General features: G+C 38.8%; 1 protein-coding gene across 1 annotated transcript in view; it reads right to left on the reverse strand.

Annotated features, from left to right (window-relative positions):
• LOC138159489 (zinc finger protein 420-like) overlaps window positions 1-21,929 on the reverse strand; it is a 67,681-nt gene that overhangs the window by 20,118 nt on the left and 25,634 nt on the right. The window lies entirely within an intron of this gene.

Genomic DNA, 21,929 nt, shown 5'->3' on the forward strand with positions numbered 1-21,929 from the left:
TTTAAAAATTTATTATTATAAATTACTTGTTATTTGGGGATTAGAACTGTTTCTCCTAGTTAGGTTATTGAGCTGACTGAAACCTGCCCCATGGGATGTAAAAATTTACTTAAGTCACAAACATTCCTCAGATAAGCAGCCAAAAAAGGGAGTCAGAGCTTCCTAAAATATTTTCACGTGTTGATAGGTAAATATCCCTCCTTGATCAGCCCAGTGTGATTTTTTAAAAATGTGGTTTGCTAAGTGTTAGGGCAGATAGGTGATGCAGGGGGTAGCGTACTGGGCATGGAGTCAGGAAGACCAGAGTCAAATTTGAACGCACACACTTGCTGGCTATGTGACCCTGGCCAAGTCAACCCAGTTTTCCTTAGTTTCCTCATCTGTCAGATGAATTAGAGAAGGAAATGGCAAACCATTTGCCAAAAAAATAAACCTGGTCATGAAGAGTGGGACACAACTGAAAAGAATGAACAACAGTAGTTTTTTAAGTGTAGGATTTTGCAAACTCAGTGTTTACATCCATAACTTGGTCTGTTTACTAATTTGTTCAACCTGAATTAAAGGAGATATGACACCTATGTAACCTTAAATTGATATATTTTTTTAAAAATAAAAAACTTCTCTGCCTCTTGAACATAATTTTTTTCTTTATTTTGATCCAAATTTCAAGGTGTTCATGCTAGCAACTAGCATGGCATTTAAATTTATTTTTCTACTTCCTGAGCCTGTGCTTAAGCATAATAAAACCTAATTTGCAACATACACTTGAGATGCTATTGTTTATTCATAGTAAAATACACAGTTGGTATTAAATATGTATTTGATTCAGGACCTTCCCTCTCTCCCTCTCTTAAAGGTCTGTCAAATTTGTCATAGCTTGAAGGTCCAAAAGTAGTCAGTGACATTCAAGGATGTGGACTTTTACCCAGGAGGAATGGAGAAACTTGAACCCTTCTCAGAAGAATATGTACAGAGATGTGATGCTGTAGAATTATAGGAACCTTGTCTCCCTGGGTAAGGGACCGCTATCCTTTATACACAGATTCTTTTCATAGTATTCATTTCTTAGTAAATGACCATTTTTCAAGAGGTATATATTTGAGTGTTACTGTTTGGCATGTGGAGACCAGTTTGCTAATTCAGAAAGTTCTTATTTTACATAAATTCACATTATGCAAAATAATTCTAAAAGTAATCTGCATTCCAAAAAAAAGCCTATGTTAACTTTACTGTATAATACTGTACTTGCTCTCATACTCCTGACCCTTGTCTTAGTGCTCCAAGGTCTCTCACCACCCCCCCAACCAAAAAAAAACAAACAAAACAAAATAGCCCCACCCCTAAGGAAAATCCTCCAAGTGAAAGCATAAGAACAAACATGCACAGAGAATGACACCATGCCCAGTTCAGGGGGTTGGCTTGAGTCCTCTGGAAAGAGGAGACCTTTGCCTTGCTCTGCCCACCAGCCCACGTTTCTAACTCTTGAGTGTCTGTCTTCCATCCATCTGTGCTCAGATATTACCTGTCCCTAGCTCTTTCATGTCAAACATCCTCTCCTGTCTATATCCATGTCTGATCCTCATCTGTCTGCCCCTGGCACATTCTTCTTCTCAATTCAGGACAGGCCCCCATGTGGTTGGCATTGGCCATCACACATTCCTCTTCCTGCTCTTGCTTCTCTCTCTGACTGTAATGTAAATTTTAAATTTTAAAGATCTTCCCTGCCCCAGGCTAAAGTGCACCTGGAGCCTGGGGTGGGAGGCTTTTCAGTAGATACTTCTTGATTGGCCAGTGAGTCAATAAGGTTGTTACATTTTCTGAGCCAGGAGAAGGCTATAAAAGCCCTGATGTGTAGCTTTGTTTTGGGGCTCACTTTGAGAAGTGTTCTGTGATTTGATATGGATTCTGGGAAGCTGTTGTCCAGAGGCCCCCCAGCTTTGAAAAACCCAGATGTTGAAACCCAGATGTTGATTTGGTATGGATGTAATGGTTGGACAGTTTGGAAATCTGTCTACTTGATCTGTTTCTCTGATTTGATAATTCTGTCTGTGTATTCTGAAGTTCGGGGTGCTGACCTTTTTCCCCTGAACTAGGTAAACGATACATGTCTTTCTGATTAAAGTAAGCTTGTTAACCCATTTAAGTTGCTTTCCTATATCAAAGCAGATCCAAGAACCTGTGTGAGCAGCCACCCTAGGGATGCCAGGGTGCTTGCTGCTACACTGACCCATATGCTTCCTTGAATCTTGTGCTGGCCCCCTCCCACCATGAGGGCATGGCTCCCTTCCCATTTTCCTCCCTCCCTCATTTCCCCACAACCACAGGCAAATTCACATTACATAAAAAGTGCATTATGTAGATGTCTGTAGAATGGTCCATGTACATAAAGTGAGAATTGTCTGCACTCCTATGGCCAATGATAGATTACTTCTGTTTTCTAGAGTCAGGTGAAAAAGCCTCACTGCTGGAAGTTTGGGTTTGTTTGGTTGTTGGTTTTTTTTTTTCTTTCTCTCTGAGGTTATGTCCCTTTGGGTCAGAGATTCTATCCTTTGTAGGATGGGTTCAAGTATAATTTTCTTTGTAATGGTAAATCTATCTGATCACCATCTGCCTCAGAAAAACAATCCAGAGGACTTCAGAGGTCCCATATATACCTCTTTGGGCAACCTCAGCATGCCTCTTTACTCCATATAGTGAATGAGGACAAAAGAGGGGTCTCTATCCTTGAAACTTTTCTATTTCCAATGAGCAGGACTTAAACTTTTCAAACCAGATATGATGCCCCAGTTGGAAGAAGGGAAAGCACATTGGATACACGACAGAAAAATACCAAGGAGCACCTATCCAGGTAAGTCAATGAAGAAAGTGGGCTTTAGAAGTCAGGGTAAGCTATGACATAGCTGATTTTTCTAGGGAAAGCCATTAAAATACTAGACCTTGAGTCCTCCTTTAAGGTCCTTTATCTCTGAAGAACTGAGGATATTTGGTAAACAGAAATAAGTAGGAAATCCTTTTCCTGACCTCTATTCCTGAAAGAGTTTCCTTTAATGAGGAATATAGCTTTCTCTTCCATTTTTCCTTTGAACTACTTAATCCCCAGCAACTACTGACTTTCCATACAGAGAATATAATACAAATGTGAAGGATCAATACCACATACAAATGTGGTATGGTGGATAGAACATAAGACATTCAAGTCCAGAAAACTTGTGTTAGAATCCTACCTCAGACACTTTGTGACTCTGGAAAAGACGCTTGGGTTTTCTGTGCCTTAGTTTATTCTTTTTTTTTTTCAAATGCTTTATTGTCTGATTTACATCATTCATTTCTACCAGATTTTGAGTTACAAATTTTCTCCCCATTTTTCCCCTACCCACCGCCCCAAAACAGCAATCCCACAGTATATCCCCTCCTCCAATCTGCTCTCTCCCATATCTTCTCCCATACCCCCTTCAACTTTTCCAGTAGGGCATGGTGGATCTCTATGCCCCAGTGCCTGTATATCTTATTTCCCAATTACATGTAAAATAGTATTAATAATAGTATATATATATATATATATATTTTAAAACATTTGATTTTAAAACTTTGATTTCCAGATTCATTCCCTTCCTCCCTTGTCACCCACCCTTAATGGGAAGATAAGCAGTTCAGTATAAGTTGTACATGTGTAGCTAATACAAAACATTTCCATAGTGGATATATTGTAAAAGACTGACTATATTTCCCTCCTTCCTATCCCACCTCTCACTTGCTCTATTCTCTACTTTGATCCTGTCCCTTTTCAAAAGTGGGTGCTTCCAACTTTCCTCCCCCCCAGCCTGCCCTACCTTCCATCATCCCCCCTCTCATCCCCTTCCCCCCTACTCTCCTGTAGGGTGAGACACCCTATTTAGTGTGTATTTCATTCCCTCCCCAAGCCAAATTCAATGAGAATAAGGTTGACCCCTTCCCTTTTGCCTTCCTATTCTTCCCCTCCATTGTAACCATTTTCCCTTGCCTCTTCTATATGAGATAGTTTACCCCATTCTGTCTCTCCCCATCTCCTCTCTTAATATTCCTCTCTCACCTTTTAAGTATCATCATTAAAAGTACCTTTTAAATTTCACCTTTTAAGTATCATCCCTTCCTATTAAATTGGTCCTGTGCCCTCTATGTATCCCTGTAGATATATATACACACATTCACATATGTATTCATACACCTGTATACCCTCCGATATATATATTTCTATTCTCTTCAACTATTTTCATACTGAGAAAAGTTTCATCAGTTACAATTATTGTTTTTCCATGTAGGAATCTTAATAGTTCAACTTTTATAAGTTCCTTATGATTTCCTTTTCCTGTTTACCTTCTCATGCTTCTCTTGCTTCTTGTATCTGAATGTCAAATTTTCTATTCAACTCTGATTTTTTCATCAAGAATGCTTGAAAGTCCTCTATTTCACTGAATGATGATATTTTCCCCTGAAACATGACACTCAGTTTTGCTGGGTAGGTGATTCTTGGTTTTAATACCAGCTCCTTTGCCCTCCAGAATATCATATTCTGAGCCCTTCAATCCCCCAGTGTAGAAGCTGCCAGATCCTGTGTTATCCTGATTGTGTTTCCACAATATTCAAATTGTTTCTCCCTGGCTGCTTGTAATATTCTCTCCTTTATCTGGGAGTTTCAGAAACTGGCTATAATATTCCTAGGAGTTTTCTTTTTGGGATCTTTTTTAGGAGGTGATCAGTGGATTCTTTCAACCTCTATTTTGCCCTCTGGTTCTAAAACATCAGGGCAGTTTTTCTTCAGAATTTCTTGAAGGATGATTTCTAGGCTCTTTCTTTGATCATGGCTTTCAGGCAGTCCAATAATTTTTAAATTATCTCTCCTGGATTTATTTTCCAGGTCAGTGGTTTTTCCAATGAGATATTTCACATTGCCTTCTATTCTTTCATTTGTTTGGATCTGTTTAACAGCATCTTGATTTCTCATAAAGTCATGAGCTTCCATTTGCTCCAATCTAATTCTGAAGGAATGATTCTCCTCAGTGAGCTTTTGAGATTCTTTTTCCATCTGGAAAATTTGGCTTTTTAAGGCATTCTTCTGCCTTTTTGAGCCTTTTTTTCCATTTGAGTTAGTCTGTTTTTTTAAGGTGTTATTTTCTTCAGTTAGGCTGTTGACTCTCCTTTTCTAATTTTCTTGCATCGTTCTCATTTCTCTTCCCAATTTTTCCTCCACTTCTCTTACCTGCTTCTTAAGGTCCTCTATGGCCTATAACCAGCTTGTATTTTCTTTTAAAGCTTTTGGTGCAGGAGTTATGACTTCATTGTCTTCCTTCTGTTCCATGCTTTGATCCTTTTTGTCCCCAAAATAGGAGTCTAATATTGGGTTGCTTTCCTTGGTTTGCTTCCTTTCCCTGCTCATTTTGCCAGTCAGTCACTTGACCCCTGGGCTTTTAGCCACAGTAGGACTCTGCTACCGGACAGGGGAGCTTCGTACCAAACACTGGGGTTTTCTCAGCTGCAGGAGGTATTAGTTGGGTGCCCTCTCTGAAGCCTCCACACGCTCTGACAAGCTGGTCACACACCCTAGGACCTCCACTCTAGTCCGCAATCCAGCTCCCCTCAGACTGGTTGCTTGATCCCCCTACAGTCTGCAGGCCAGGAGCTGAAGCTGCCATGTGGCAGCAGCTGTGTCACAGCCCTCAGTGGCTTCTTGCCCCAGGGGCAAAAGCCAACGCACTCTCAACTACTGGGTCCCCAAGTCCAGACTGCACTGACCTCTCACTTTGTCCTTAGCATCTATGTGTTGATAATTCTCGACCACCACAGCTGCTGATGATCTGGAGTCCCTCCAGCCAGTGGCTGGTCAGGCCCACTTTGGGGCTAAAACCTCAGCATGGGGCTGGGCTTGGCTCCCAGAGAGCTGTGCTGGCCAATTCCTGCCAGCCTGCCAGGCTGTCCTCAGTGGGCGGTTAGCTTCTCTGTGTCATTTTGTCGGTTCTGTAGCTCCAGAGTTTGTTCAGAGTCGCTTTTTACATGGATTGGGGAAGGTGGAAGCTGGAGCCGCGGGAAGGTCCTGTTTCTACTCCACCATCTTGACTCTGCCCTGCCTTAGTTTATTCTTAGAGTGAGGAGTTTGGCTTTCAGTTTTAAATCTGTGTTACTATGGTCCTTTAATAGTGTAATCACTGGGTCAAAGGTATAAATAACTATTTTTTGGTCTTAAAAAACTGTCTGGGGGCAGCTAGGTGGCGTAGTGAATAGAGCACGGGCCCTGGAATCAGGAGGACTGGAGTTTAAATCTGGCCTCAGGCACTGGACAAACTTACTAGCTGTGTGGCCATGGGTAAGTCACTTAACCCCAATTGCCTTGCCTTCCCCACTACAAAAAAAAAAAAAACCACAAAAAAAACCTGTCCATTCCTTAAATTTTGGATGTCTGGGTTTTAGTATAAATGTTCTTAACAAGAAATATCTAACTGTTTCCTTCCTTTTAATCTTAGAAGCATTGCATTTTCTTTTGAAAAAATATTCATTTGTAGTACATAATCAAATTTCCTTTCATTTTTTTCTCTTTGGTCAGTAGCTTTGATTTTTCCATATATTATATTTGACATAATAAAATGTTTGTTGCTTATTAATAATATTTGTTTTAATATTTACATATATTTTAGAATATGTAGAAGATTGATACACATGAATATATAATGTATAGTATGAAATATTTCAAAAATTACTTGTTTCCATATTGTTACCCAGTTTTTCCTTGAGTTTTATTGGAGTAGTAATTATCTTCCTACTGTTTTGTAATTCTGGATCTGTGGCATCTCAATATCAACATGTCCAAAATGGAACTCATATTTTTCGCCAAATCCATCACTCCTCTAAACTTCTTAATTTCTGTTTTCTTAAGGATCACAACCAGTTTTAGTACAAAAAGAACTCTGTACCTTATGATAATTACTATCCAAGTAATTAACATATAGAAATGTGCATCATGAATAGCAAGAACTATCTCCCATCCTTTCTGCTTATTAGTAACTTGTCGCACTTAAGCAAAAATTCTGAGGTATATGAACAGTCACTTTTCTCATTCATCCTGTGTAAAAGGAGTGATGTTAAGTATAAATACAACATAGAAACAGTTTCTTACTAAAAAAGCCATAAAGCCAAAGCATTTTTATAGAATTTACTACAAAGCACCAAAAAAACTGCCTTCACTTAAGTGCTTCTCATATCCTATGAGTCAAATGGATGTCTTTGGACCCATCTTTTGGACATAAATCTTTGGGAATTATCTTGACATGGATGGCACATAGGTTAAAATCTTCAAATAAAACCACCAAACATACTTCTCTAGCCTCCTGAGGGGTACTAGAAGCTCTATGGGAACTAAAGTCGGTTTTGAAGTCTTAACCAATCTCCTTCATCATCCAAAGGAAAGGAAGTTTCTTGATCAAAAGCTCTTTCAACTTCTAATAACAGTAAATCTCATGAAGGGCCACAGCACCATACCTTTAATGAATGATAAGACTGCTGAACCTCATAAGTAAAGGGGGTACTTTTTCCTGGTAACCTTAGTAGTCAGCTGTTTTCATGGGGCTTTGCCACCAGCAGACTTAGGAGCAGTCTGCTTTGTGTGGGTCATTTTTGTTTACTTAAGAACAGCTGACTGCTTCTCTATGGAACATACTGCTGATAACCACCTCTTCTGTGCCCCACTTTCATCGATTGCCTCAATCTCTGCAACCAAAGTCATGGAATACTGCTTTGCTCTATAACCAAACTGCTCTGTGCTCCCCAGTTTCTGTTAATGGCATCCCACTCTGCTATCATTCGTTTTACAACCTTGGATTCATCTCTAACTCTTTTTGCTTCTCTGATTCTTATATCCAATCAGTTATCAAGTACAGTGGATCCTACTTTTGTACCATCTTGTCTGTCCCCTTTTCTCCATTCATGTGGTCTCTGCCTTACTTTAAGATTATCATCACCTCTTGTCTCCCAATTTGTCCTTCTGTGTCAAGACTTTGTGTTGTCTATCCTTTTTCCTTCCTCTGGGAATTTACATCTTAGATGCCCCTTCTGTCTTCTCAGTTTCCCTATTCTAGTCCATTTTCCACTCAGCTGTATGATCTTTCCAAAGTCCAGGTCTGACCAAATAACTCCCTACTAAGTAAAAATCGATGGCTCAGTATTACCTCCAGGATAAAATATTAAAATATTTAGACCTGGTCCCTTCCTACTTTCTAATTTTTTTTCCAATCCCTTTTATATAGTCTGACCCAGCTTCATTGGCTTACTTGCTGATCTTCACATACGACACACGCTGTCTCCTCACTGGACATTAAAGACCTTCACAGCCTGATCCTTTCTTTTTCTCATTTTCTTACACCTCTCTCCATATACTCTATAACCCAGCTACACTGGCTTACTTGCTGTTCTTTGCACACAATACTCTATCTTCCTAACTCCATTTAACTTTTCCCTGGATGTCCACTGTGTATGGAATGCTCTTCCTCTTTACTTCTATTTCCTGTTTTCCTGTCTTGAAGACTCAGATCGAATCTGTAAGAGGACTTTGCCATTGAGTTTTAATTACTAGATCCTTTCTTTTAATATTATCTCCCATTTACAGTATATAAAGCAAATGTGTGGGTATATTTTAAATACACATATGGTTGCTTGCATGATGTCTCCCCCATCCTTGAAAGCAAGGACTGTTTTTACCTTTCTTTATCCTTCAGCAGTGTCTGGAACATAGCAGATACTTAATAAATGTGTTGATTTGTTCTGACTAAAGAGGGACATAAAGGAAACTAGAATACTTTGCTTTATCGACAACCCTGTGTGGCTTTTGAAGAAGGAAGTAGCAACTGGTTTCTTATGAGGAGATAAATCCCTGCAGCTATTGTCAGCATAGTTAATGTGACTGACTACGTAGTAAATCTTATGGCTTTATGAATCTCACAAACACTTTTCTCTTTTTCTGTGGCTGAGAAAGGGCAGGAGTAGTTTCTTTACATTAAGAAAGAATCAAAGGCGCGGCCAGGTAGCACTAGGGGCGGCCAGGAAGCACAGTGAGTAAGAGCACCAGTTCCAGTGTTGGGATGACCTGGGGGATCAAATCTGGGCTCAGATACTTAGCACCACACCCAGAAATAACTGGCTGTGTAACCTTGAGCAAGTTACTTAACCCTGATTGCTTAAAAAAAAAAAAAAGAATCTAGCATATATTCCCCATCTTTTTCCAGGGCTAACCGAATTGTCTCTCATACTGCTAGTATCTTCTGGTGGGCAGAGATGTGAAAAAGGCTTCTCTTCCTGAGAGCGTTAATATCTACTACTACACTGATGATATTATATGATGGCTGTCAACCAGAGGGATGAAGGATGGGCAATCAAACCTAAGAAAATGCAGGTTCTAGCTTGCTCAAATTTTGTGGCCTATAGTAAAAGGGAATAACCCAAGTGATTCAGGATACGGTATGTCTAAACTATTTCCTCACTTCCTTGAATTTGGAAGGATGGGTTGTGATAGGATCAATATCTATCATGGTCCCCCTCCACTCTACTACCATACAAGTTAGGTTTGTTTTCTACTCTTGTTTTTCTGTTTTGATTCATTCTAATTTTCAGAGCAACCAAGCAGGGCCAATAACTCTTTCCAAAAGCACAGCTGGGGTAGAGCATTGACTTAGCACAAAGTTCCAATTCTACAACTAAATCTGGAGATAAGACTAATACAAAGAAAACAACGATTATAAAAATTATTGCAGATCTAGAGATCCCCCCCCAGATAAGGAATGAGTAACTCCATATGAGCTACAAGTAGATTCACAGGGGAAAAAATGGACTTTCCATAATACCTCTCCATGAATACCTAGTATTGGAAGGAGAATAAATAGCTTAGGGGAAATACTAAACTTCAACTAAGCCAACTGTTCTTTTCCTACCAGTTGCACTCCTTGGCCTCCACCATCATCATGCTCCCAGGAGATCTTCATCAGTAAACTAATCATTCTCAGAGAGTACATTTGCCTAATATGCTAATGCATAGTAGATATTATTTATACCTCTTCAGTACCCTCTGCCCCTGTGGAGGGCAGAGCTAGTAACTCCCAAAGTCTCCATTTTAAAGAAACTTCACAAATCAGCAAACTTATCATTTCCCACCAGCTGCATTCCTTGGACTACAATCCAGCATGCTCCTGTGCTGGGTGCCTACTTCCCCAGTTATCCTTTTCCCCTTTTTCATCTTTCTTTTGTGTATTGTCTCTCCTTGTTATATAGTAAACTCTTTGAAGTCAGGGGTTTTCTTTTCTTTTCTTTCTTTCTTTTTTTTTTTTGCTTTTTGGAGGGCAATTGGGGTTATGTGACTTGCCCAAAGTCACACGGCTAGTGTGTCAAGTGTCTGAGACTGGATTTGAACTCAGCTCCTCCTGACTCCAGGGCCAGTGCTCCACTCACTGCATCACCCAGCCACCTCAGGGGCTGTTTTCTTATTTGTATCTCTGGTGCTTAGCACAGTAGGTGTTCAATATGTTTATCAACTGATTGAAAAGTGAGAGAGTGCCTGAAAATGAAAAGAGACAAAATAGTTATCAGTGACTTCATGAAAGAGCAAGAAATATTAGCACAAGATGAAAAAATTGGGGAAAAATATATCTGTTATAAAAGGTAAATTCCCTGCAAAACAGTTCAAGAAGATATTTGTTAGTAAAGGAGTCAAACCAAGAAGAGATCCACTGAAAGCCACCAAAGAGGATGAATGTATAAGACAGAGTATGAGTATAAGCCCCAATTTCTGGTTCCACAATTGAATGAAATCAAAGAGACTGCTCTTTGCCAAGTATGTAACAGACCAGCAGTACCAGTTATAAAATATCTATGTATTCTTCATAGTTTCTACAAGCCACTTCTATTATATGTCATCACAACTCTCCTAGCAGTAGCCTTCCCAGTCTCTTCCTTGTGGGAATTCTGCATCAGCTAAGCATATGACAGACTCTGAATGAGTTCCTTGTTTTATTAACTTTTGAATTAGGGAATATAATAACCCACTGCTTACCAATATGGTTCCATCCAAAACAATGTCTTTAAAAATTGTGTCCTGATTCATGCAATTGCACTACAACAATTTCCCTTTGATTCAAAATTAGCTTGAGCTTTAAAAAAGGAAAAGACTTCTAGTGACCTTCAGAGGATAGAGCTTGGGGTGTAGATGGTCTAGGGGTATCTCCAACTCTGTGGACTGGTGAAAAAAGAAAAAGCAACCTTACTAGAAGCCTTTCACCAGTCACCACCATAAGTAGCAGGGTTTACAGTAACTGCAGCTGTTTAGTTAACTCAGGTCTGCACAGCATATTGCCTGAGGGTCTCTTGCAGCCCTGCAAAAGAATTTCTGGCAGCCTGTGAAAAATGTAGGGTTGGGGGCGGCTAGGTGGCACAGTGAGTGAAAGCACCAGTCCCAGAGTCGGGATCGGTTCTGGCCTCAGATACTTAACACCCACACAAAATAACTGACCGTGTAACCTTGGGCAAGTTACTTAACCCCAACTGCTTTAAAAAAAAATGTAGGGTTGCCACTATGCAGTCTCCTGTTTGTCATGTGACTTGAGGCAACCAACCACTGTCGGTCTGTTTCTAGTCTAACCTATCTGTAGCCCAAAGAAGTTTACAAGTTGTGCAGGTCTGAGTTAACTGAACCTAAGTGCTGAGGAGTTGCTAAAACTGGCCTGCACAACATATGGCTTGTGGGCCACTTTCAGCTCATCAGAGGATTTCAGGTGGGCTGTAAAAAAAATGTAAGGTTGCCATTGCACATGCTTCTATTTGTCATATGACCCACAACAACCATCAGTCTCTCTAGTTTAACCTCTCTGCAGCCTGAAAAAGTTTAGCCTAGTTTAATTTTGGCCCCTACCTACTGCCAAGTTGTACAGGCAGCTCTGTGCTAAAACAACAGGAATGACAAGAACCAGGTAGGATTAAGTTTTGGGTGCATATTAAATGTCAGGTTCAGTTCTTAAATGCTTCTCTTTAGTAAGTTCTACCCCAGTACTTAAAATCCCTCAGCTAAATCTGTGCCATTAGTATCTTACTTCTTTGCAACTGTTAGAATTTCTTCTGATAATAATAAAAGCTACCATTTTACAAAATGTTTTATAAATATTATCTCATTTCATCCTCACAACAATCCTGGGAGGAAGGTACTATTACCCCAATTTTATAAATGAGAAAAATAAGATGCTGCTTACTCAACTTTCTTAAGTTAGTGTGTATCAAAGGTAGGACATGAACCCAGGCCTATGTGGTATCAAGGTGAGCTCAATATGTAGCACTTAATGGTGCCTCTATTATATTTGAATCAGTTTCCTATAAACATTGGTTATTAGACTCTCTATCAAGAATTTGCTACAAAGATATTCCCCAGTTAAATATTTCTAACTACAATTTTTAAAAATTGAATGTCATGAGAAAAATTGTCCATTTTATCTCATCTGATTCTATCCATCTCTTGTTTTGTCAAAAATTCTTTCCCTTTCCATAGCTGTCAGTCACTAATTCAAGTAATATTTATTAAGCAACAGTGTGCCAGACACAGCTTAAGTGTTGGGGATAGAAAGGCAAAAAAAAAAAAAAAAAGGATTCTGCTTTCAAGGTATTCATGTAATGGAGATGACAACATGTAAACAACTATTATACATACATACATATACACACACATATATATGATAAATTATGATTAGTCTGAAGGAAGGCACAAAGATGTCTTTTGTACTGGAAAAGGCTTCTTTAAGAAGATGGGCCTTAAATTCAAACTTGAAAAAAAACCAGGGAAGTGAGGCAGATATGAAGAAGGAGAACATGAGGAACAGCCCATTGAAAACACATGGAAATTGGGAGATAATCTTGTGTGTGAGAAACAGCAGGGAGGCCAATGTCACCGGATCACATTATGAGAAGTCGAGAATGGTGTGAAGAAGACTAGGAGAGGAAGGGGCCAGGTTTCAAAATGATAGTCCTTCCCAGGACTTTAAAAGTCAGAGAATTTTATAGTTGATGTAGAAGTAATAGGGTTATTTAATAAAAGGATAAGGTCAGATCTAAGAACAGTTTAGGCCTTAGAAAGATCAGTTTGACAGTATGGAGGATAGATTGGGATGGAGAGATAAGGCAAGGAGACCAACTAGCAGACTATTTCAACAGTCCAGGAAAAAAAGTGATGTGTCATTAGCTGAGTGGTTGTAGTGTTAAGAGGAGAGAATGGCAAATGTATATGTTACTAAAGTAAGACTTCACTATTCATTGGATATGGGGATGAGAAAGAGTAAAGGGTCCAAGATGACATCTATGTTGAGAACCTGAGTGATTGGAACAATAGTACATTTAATTGTAATAGAAAGGTTAGGAAAAGAAGGTTTTGGGGGAAAATGAGTTACATCTTAGACATGCTGAATGTAAAATATTTACTGGAATCCTGTGTGACCTATCTAATTGGTAGTTAAGAGATATGAGATTAGAGGTCAGAAGAGGGTTAGGGCTAGACCTGAGAATCATCTGCATAGAGAAAATAATTGAAACCATGGGAGCTGATGAGATCTCCAAGAGAGATAAGAGATGGACCAAGACAGAGTTTTGGGAGACCCCTACCTTTAGCAAGTATGACTTAGATGAGGACCTAGGAAAAGAGACTGAGAAGGTGTGGTTAGTTTGAAAAAGAACCAAGAAATGATAGTATCATGAAAATGTAGAGGGACGGGAGTATTAAAGAGAAGATGGTAAGGGGCAATGTCAAAAGTTGCAGAAAGGTCAAGAAGAATGAGAAAAATACATTAGATATGGCAATTGAGAGATCATTGATTACTTTTAAGAGAGCAGTTTTGCTTAAATGATGAGATTGGAAGCCAGAACATACAGAATTAAGAAAGTGAGAAGGGAAGTGGAGGAACCTATATGTTGATGTTCTTCTCAAGGAATTTAGCCACAAAAGGGAGGAGAGATATGAGACATTAGTAGTTAGGGATGGATGAATAAAATGAGAGGTTTTTGAGGATGCAGGGACCGTGGGCATGAATGTGGGCAGGGAAACAGGCAGTAGACAGGGAAAGACTGAAGATGAGAAAGTGGAAATTATAGAGCAATTTGCTGGAGAAAATATGATAGAATGGGATCACTTAAAAGAAGTCACCTCATATGAAACAGGGAAGAAAAAAGAGATAGTGGCAGAAAACATTTGGGGAATGTCAAAAAAGGAGGAATGGAGAAGAGAGAATGCTCAGCCAATGGCCTCAACTTTTTCAATAAAATAAGAAGCAAAGTTGTCACCTGAGATGGGGGAAGGAGGGTGATAGGAGGGAAGAAAAGATTTAGGAGGCTGCTTTTCTGAGTCTACTTGTTTAGCCCTAACCCTCTTCTGACCTCTAATCTCATGTCTCTAATTACCAATTAGATAGGTCACACAGGATTCCAGTAAATATTTTACATTCAGCATGTCTAAGATGTAACTCATTTTCCTCCAAAACCTTCTCCTCTTCCTAACCTTTCTATTACAATTAAAGGTACCATTGTTCCAATCAGGTTCTCAGGAAAGCAATTAATTAGGGAGGCATAAAAGGATTACCCTATAGGAGTAAGATTATGAAACATAAATTTCTAGTCGAACTAGTCTTAAGGATTTACAAATTTTCTTTAGCTTCATACGGCAGCATGTGTGTAGAAAGAAAGGTTGTGGATGCAACCATCTATTGATATAGAATATCTGTTCTGTCAAACAGATAAATCTACTTATTTAGAACTACCATGTTTCCCTGATAATAAGACACCGTCTTATTATTTTTTTTGGACAGAAAACACCAGAGGGCTTATTTTCAGGGGAGGGCTTATTTTAATGAACATTGACAGCAATTTTAATAAACAGGTAAATGTGAACAAAAAAAATGTACCTTTATTCAATAAGCAAATCACTGGGGAAGAACAGGATGAAGCGCTCACTGCTGCAGCTCTGATTGGATGCAGCTCGGAGCGCAGCGTGCGTTTCACCTGGGGGAGGAGGACGGTGCATACAGAGGGTACCGTAATGTAGTGTGGAGCGCAGGGGATCACCTTCACTACAGTAGCAATCTCAATAGGGCTTATTTTCGGGGGAGGGTTTATTTTAGAGGAATCTTACACAGTAAGGGGAGGGCTTATTTTCGGGATAGGTCTTATTATCGGGGAAACACGGTAGAAGTAAACCAACTGTGTCATCTATTTAAATAATAAGAAATACTGAAATAAACGATAAGAAAAATAAGCAGTAGAGATTATTCTGAGACCCCTATCCTATTGGTGGGGATTGGGAGTTGAAATCAAGAAACCCTGAACCTGTGGCACAAGGACTTCACTTGGCATGATAAAAGGACCAGTAAAGGTTACCTGTCTCCTTTTCATATGTGTGTATTATAAGCTATAAGGTAAGACATATACCAATGACAAACCATAAGTCCCAAATATTGCAGACTAATTTTCCCTTCACCTGCTGCTAGAGGTGTAATGAACTTAAATATGGAGATGGAAAAAGCCATTTCAGTCATGGCCTGTGTGGGAAGGTGTTTTTCTGGCTTGGGCATGTTTATGGTGTGGGCTTCATTTTTAGTTTGGCAGGGTTTGGTTCTTTTTTTTGGGGGGGGGGATGGGTCTTTTTTTGTTATTGTTCAATAAGTGTGCTAAGGGAAAGCACAGATTAAGTGCATGGACAAAAAAAATACCAAATGTATTTCTTTACCAAAATAAATACATTTCTTCACTGAAAATACAATTTTTGTACTCATTGAAATAAATAGAAGAATTTGTTTACTGGAAGCCAGAAATAAACCAATTCATTCAAATAAAACAATGGAAAAAGGGATGTCGTGGTTATCTTCTATGAATTCATCCTGCCAAATGGTATTGAGAGTTAGGAGACCAGGAACTACTCTGTCTGTGGCACAAACACTCCTCCTGGCATAAGGGAATCAATCAAAGAGGGTAACTGACCCTCTTCTAGTGTTTTTGGAGCTGCTGGGTTTTTAAAAATTATTATTATTTTTTTGCTTTTTGGAGGGCAATTGGGGTTAAGTGACTTGTCCAAAGTCACATGGCTAGTAATTGTGTCAAGTATCTGAGGCTGGATTTGAACTTAGGTCCTCATGACTCCAGGCCTGCTGCTCTATTCAGTGCACCACCTAGCTGCCCCAATTACTTATTTTTTTAATTAATAAAAACCTATCATCTTTCCCTTCCCCCAACCCGCACTGAGAACAAAAGAAAAAAATCTCCCTTACAAACATGTAATAGTCATTCAAAACAAATTTTCTGCCTTGGACATGTCCAATAGAAAATAATACACACATATACATATGTATATATGTACATGTCTCATTCTATACATTTGGGTCTTTCACCTCTTTATTAAGAGGTAACAGGTTTCATTATTAGTCCTCTGAAATTGTGGTCAGTCAGATCAGAGGTCCTAAGTATTTCAAAGTTGTTTTTACAATATTGCTGTAATTTTTATCAAGTGATCTCCTGGTTCTTTTCATTTTACTCTGTATCAGTTCACACAAGTTTTCATAGGTTTCTCTGAAACTATCCCCTTTATCATTTCTTATAGCACAATAGTATTCTATCACATTTATATAACATAAATTGTTCGGCTATTCCCTAGTTGATGGGTATCCACCTTAGATACCTATTTTGACACCTCAAAAAGAGCTATAAGTATTACATCTTTATTAAATATACATCCTTAGTTTGTTTTACTTACAACTAATGTCTCTTTTAATCTACTTCTCTATTTCCCCCTTCTCCCCTTCTCTCATATTTCCCTTTTAGGTGAAATGTATTAATTTACACTGTGGAGTGTGTGTGCAAACTTCCCCCTCCTTTGGTCAGCTTAGGTGAGAGTGATATTTGTTTGTCAGTCCCTACTATACCCCACTTATATGAGATAATTTTCCCTAACCTTTCTTTCCCTTCTCTTTCTAATGTATTTCTCTTCCCTTCTCTTTTCATTCTTTTAAGATCATCAAGAAGAATGGAATAAGTATTCATATAGTGCTTACTATGTACTAGTTACTGAGCTAAATGCTTTACAAACATTATCTCATTTTATTCTCACAATAACTCTGGGAAGTAGCTGCTATTATTAACCCCATTTTACAGTTGGGGAAACTAAAGTAGACCAAAGTTAAGTTACTTACCCAGGGTCACACAATTTCAAGCCCAGTGCTCTATCCACTGTACCACCTAGCTACCTCTAAAATCAAACCATAACAGAACTACCCACTGGCTTTCCCAAAAATTATACTCCTATGACTCCCTAATGATGATACAATTCAGAGGAAACATGTGCTTCATCTCCCCATATTAGAATGTAAACTGTTTGAATCCTTAGTCCCTTATGATTTTTTTTGTTTACCTTTTTATGTTTCTAATGAGTTCTGTAATGGAACTACAAAATTTTCATGCAGCTCTGGAATTTTCACCAGGAATGCTTGGAAGTCTGTTATTTCATTAAAGATTCATTTTTTTACCCATATGATTATATTCAATTTTCCTGGATAAATTATTCTTGACCATAAAAGTCTATACCCTTTGCCTTCTGGAATATCACATTTCAAACTCTTTTTCTTCATAGTGCTGGCTGTTAATTCCTATGTGATCTTGTCTCTAACCCCTTTGTATTTTAGTTTTCTGATTGATTGCAGGATTTTTTCTTTGGCCTGGAATCTCTGATTTTAGCTATTATGCTCCTGGGAATTTTCATTTTGGAATATCTTTAAGGAGGTGACTGGTGGATTCTTTCTATTTATACTTCCTTCTGATTCTAAGATATTTGGGCAGTTTTATGATTTCTTGAAATATTATGTCAATGCTCATTTTGGGAACATAGCTTTCAGGTGATCCAGTGAGTCTTTTAAATTATCTCTCCTTGATCTGTTTCCCAGGTCAGTTTTTACTATGAGATACTATATTTTACCACATAATCACTGCCATTGCCTAATCATCACATCCTGGTTTGTTTGTTTTTTTTTTTTCAGTCCAAAAACTATAACCTTTCATCAAGTAATTGTTGGATGGTATAATTCTGCTCATCACATCACTTAAAAGGTAAACAGAATAGTAATGTATTCACCAGTGGCATATGGATACACACTTATCTCTCAAGCACTATAAGCTATGAGCCTAGAATTCTCAGCAAACATTAATTATCAATATTCAATTTTAACATATATTGGAAAGTATTCCATACATACTGCACCAAAGAAAGTTTAGTAATAAATCACTTTTAAGTAATACTGGTACAATTTTTAAAAACTTCACACAATGGTTATACCCTTTTTTGCAAAATTTTTGACATAAAATCTGCGACAATTATGCAGTGAAATAGCATAACTTATACTGTCTTCTATTTTTCAGTCTTTTTATTTTGTTTTAATATTTCTTAGAGTCATTGGTTTCTATTTGTTTCACTCTAATTCTCAGGGAATTACTTTCTTGGGCAAAGTTTTATATCTCTTATTCTGAGTGTAATGGTAATGTAACTTTGAATTTGAAGATCCCTTTGTGTTGGCAAAAGTAGCAGGTACTTAACACTTAGTAACTGATCAAGCCTCTGATTGGGGGAACAGAAGGTATGAACTCCTGACCCTTGTTACTAGTGACGTAGGTAATACTGTGTTTATAAGAAAAGCCCCAGAGAGGCACAGTTAGAATTTCTTTGAGACCAAGATCTGGTGGCAGAGCAGCTACAGAAGAGAGAATGGAGAACTGAGTCCTGAGAACTTGTGGTAGTGGTGGAGCTTCTTCTGAACAGGATCCCAGGAGCCCAGAGCCAGGAGGCCAGGAGCCAGGAGTCAGGGGCCATGGAAGGGGATCCAGGGAACCTGAGAACAGGCCCCAAGTCAAGATAAAGAAAAGACCTCTCCTTGGGTACTGAGTAATTATGGAATTATAATTTACTAGTGACCTAAAGGGTGGAGGATTTTGTGTATGATACTTAGTAAGACTTTACTGAATAAGTGACTAATTGTATTTTGACTATTGTTACTGATTGGTGACTGATTGAGTTTATCAAGACTCTGCCCCAAGAGTGGAAGTCTCTAAGACTACTGATTAGTGATTAATTGAGTTAATCAAGACTCTGCCCCAAGAGTGGAAGTCTCTAAGACTACTGATTAGTGATTAATTGAATTAATTTAAGAGTGACTCATAATGTAATGCCATGCACAGAAGCTTTCCAGAAGAAGTGCTACTGTGAACAGCTTTTTAAAGATTCTGATTACTCAGTATAGTGATCACTCTATTTATTCCATAACAAAAGCAAAACATCCATGGAAAATCAAGGTACCGCATAATTCAAAATACAGCATTCGCCATATTTCAACTTATCACAGAAAAACACTCACTCATCCGTAACAATATTCAAAGTACAATCAGTCATAAGTTACAATTATCATTTTTCCATTAGGAATGTAAATAGTTCAACTTTGGTAAGTTCCTTATGATTTCTTTTCCCTGTTTATCTTCTCATGCTTCTTTTGCTTCTGGTATATGAATGTCAAATTTTCTATTCAACTCTAGTTTTTTCATCATGAATGATTGAAAGTCTTCTATTCCACTGAATGACCTTATTTTCCCCTGAAACATGATGCTCAGTTTTGCTGGGTAGGTGATTCTTGGTTTTAATCCCAGCTCCTTTGCCCTCCAGAATATCATAGTCCAAGCTCTTTGATCCCTCAGTATAAAAGCTGCCAGATCCTGTGTATCCTTATTGTATTTCCACAATATTCAAAATGTTTCTTCCTGGCTGCTTGGAATATTTTCTCCTTGATCTGGGAACTCCAGAACCTGGCTATAATATTCCTAGGAGTATTCTTTTTGGGATATTTTTCAGGAGGTGATTGGTGGATTCTTTCAACCTCTATTTTTCCCTCTGGTTCTAAAACATCACGGCAATTTTCCTTGAGAATTTCTTGAAGGATGATTTCTAGGTTCTTTTTTAAATCATGGCTTTCAGGTAGTCCAATAATTTTTAAATGATCTCTCCTGGATCTATTTTCTAAGTCAGTGGTTTTTCCAATGAGATAGTTCACATTGCTTTCTATTCTTTCATTTGTTTGGATCTGTTTAATAGCATCTTGATTTCTCATAAAGTCACTAGCTTCTATTTGCTACAATCTAATTCTGAAAGAATGATTCTCTTCAGTGAGCTTTTGAGATTCTTTTTCCATCTGGCAAATTTGGCTTTTTAAGGCATTCTTCTGCTCATTGACTTTTTGCGCCTCTTTTGCCATTTGAATTAGTCTATTTTTTTAAGGTGTTATTTTCTTCAGTCAGGTTGTTGACTCTCATTTCATAATTTTCTTGCATCATTCTCATTTCTCTTCCCAATTTTTCCTCCACTTCTCTTATTTGGTTTTCAAAATCCTTCTTAAGCTCCTCTATGGCCTGTAAACAATTCATATTTTTCTTGGAAGCTTTAGGTGCAGGACTTCTGACTTGGCTGTCTTCCTCCTGTTCCATGCCTTGTTCCTTTTTGTCCCCAAAATAGGAGTGTAAAGTGGGATTTCTCTGCTTGCTCTTCTTCCTTTGCTTGCTCATGTTGCCACTCAGTTACTTGACTTTTGAGCTTTTTGCCACAGTAGAACTCTGCTACCAGAAAGGGGAGCTTTGTCCCAAATTGCTGGGGTTTTTTCAGCTGCTATTAGTTGCCTGCCCTCTCTGAAGCCTCCACATGCTCTGGCAAACCGGTCACACACCCCAGGACCTCCACCCTGATACAAGCAGGTTAAAGCAAGAGGGATTACCCCTTCAGACTGGACACTTGGTTCCCCTACAATGTGAAGGCCAGGAGCTCTGAAGCAGGCACGTGGTGGTAGCTACACAGTCACCATGCCTCAGCTGCTTCTCCCTCCAGGGGATAAAGGTCGGACCACACTCCCAAACTCACTGTTTCCGCAAAGTCTACACTGACCTACATTTTGTCTCTAGCATCTATGGGTTGATAATTCTGGAAACTGCCACAGCTGCTGGTGATCTGAAGTCCCTCCAGCCTATGGCTGGTTGTAGCCACCCTGAGGCTAAAACCTCTGGCTCATGCAGGGCTGGGCTCAGCTCCCAGAGCACTTTGCTGACCCCTTCCTGCTGGCCTGCTGAACTGTCTTCAGCAGGAGGTTAGCTTCTCTCTGTCATTTTGTGGGTTCTGTAGTTCCAAAGTATGTTTAGAGTCATTTTTTACATGAATTGGAGGAGGTGGAAGTGGGAGCTGTGAGGAAGTCCACTAGCTTGGCTCCGCCCAGGAAAGAGTGAAAGAGAGAATTTTTCTTTAATACTTTTAAATCTGAGGATGCCCTCTGTTGGGAGAGACTTGGCTGAGGCCTTTTCCTTGAAAAGGAAGAAAGGTGTTAAGGTCCTTTTCTTCCAGTCTTTTTTTTTTTTCTTAATCAGATGTTAGCCTGGGCAGAGTCTTTAATTCCTTAAAACTTTCCCTTGGTATGTAGGGAGACTTTTGCTTGAATCCTTAGCACCACAGTCTACCACAGTTTTCCTTTAGTCCCTTAGAGGATTTCTTCATTCTGAGGCAGTGTTTTTTTTTTTTTCTTAAATCAACTCTCAGCCTAAGCTGAGCCATTTTTTTCCTTCACAGAGATGGTTCCCACCTCCCCCCATCCCTTCACCATAGTGGGTACTTAAAAAAACAACACTTTAGTGGCAAAGTCTCTCAGTTTCAAATTTCAATGGATTCTGCACAGTATGATAAAAAGCAATAGTAGTACTGTATACTACTCTAACTATTCAATAACTGAACCAGGGTTAAAGGGGGGAAATGAAGGGGAATAATGAATTTGACAATATTGTTACAGTGAGAGAGAGAGAGAGAGAGAGAGAGAGAGAGAGAGAGAGAGAGAGAG

The sequence above is a fragment of the Petaurus breviceps genome, unplaced genomic scaffold (assembly GCF_028583685.1).
Source record: "Petaurus breviceps papuanus isolate PSGF00001 unplaced genomic scaffold, PetGlider_PUasm1.0 176, whole genome shotgun sequence".
Lineage (NCBI taxonomy): Eukaryota > Metazoa > Chordata > Mammalia > Diprotodontia > Petauridae > Petaurus > Petaurus breviceps.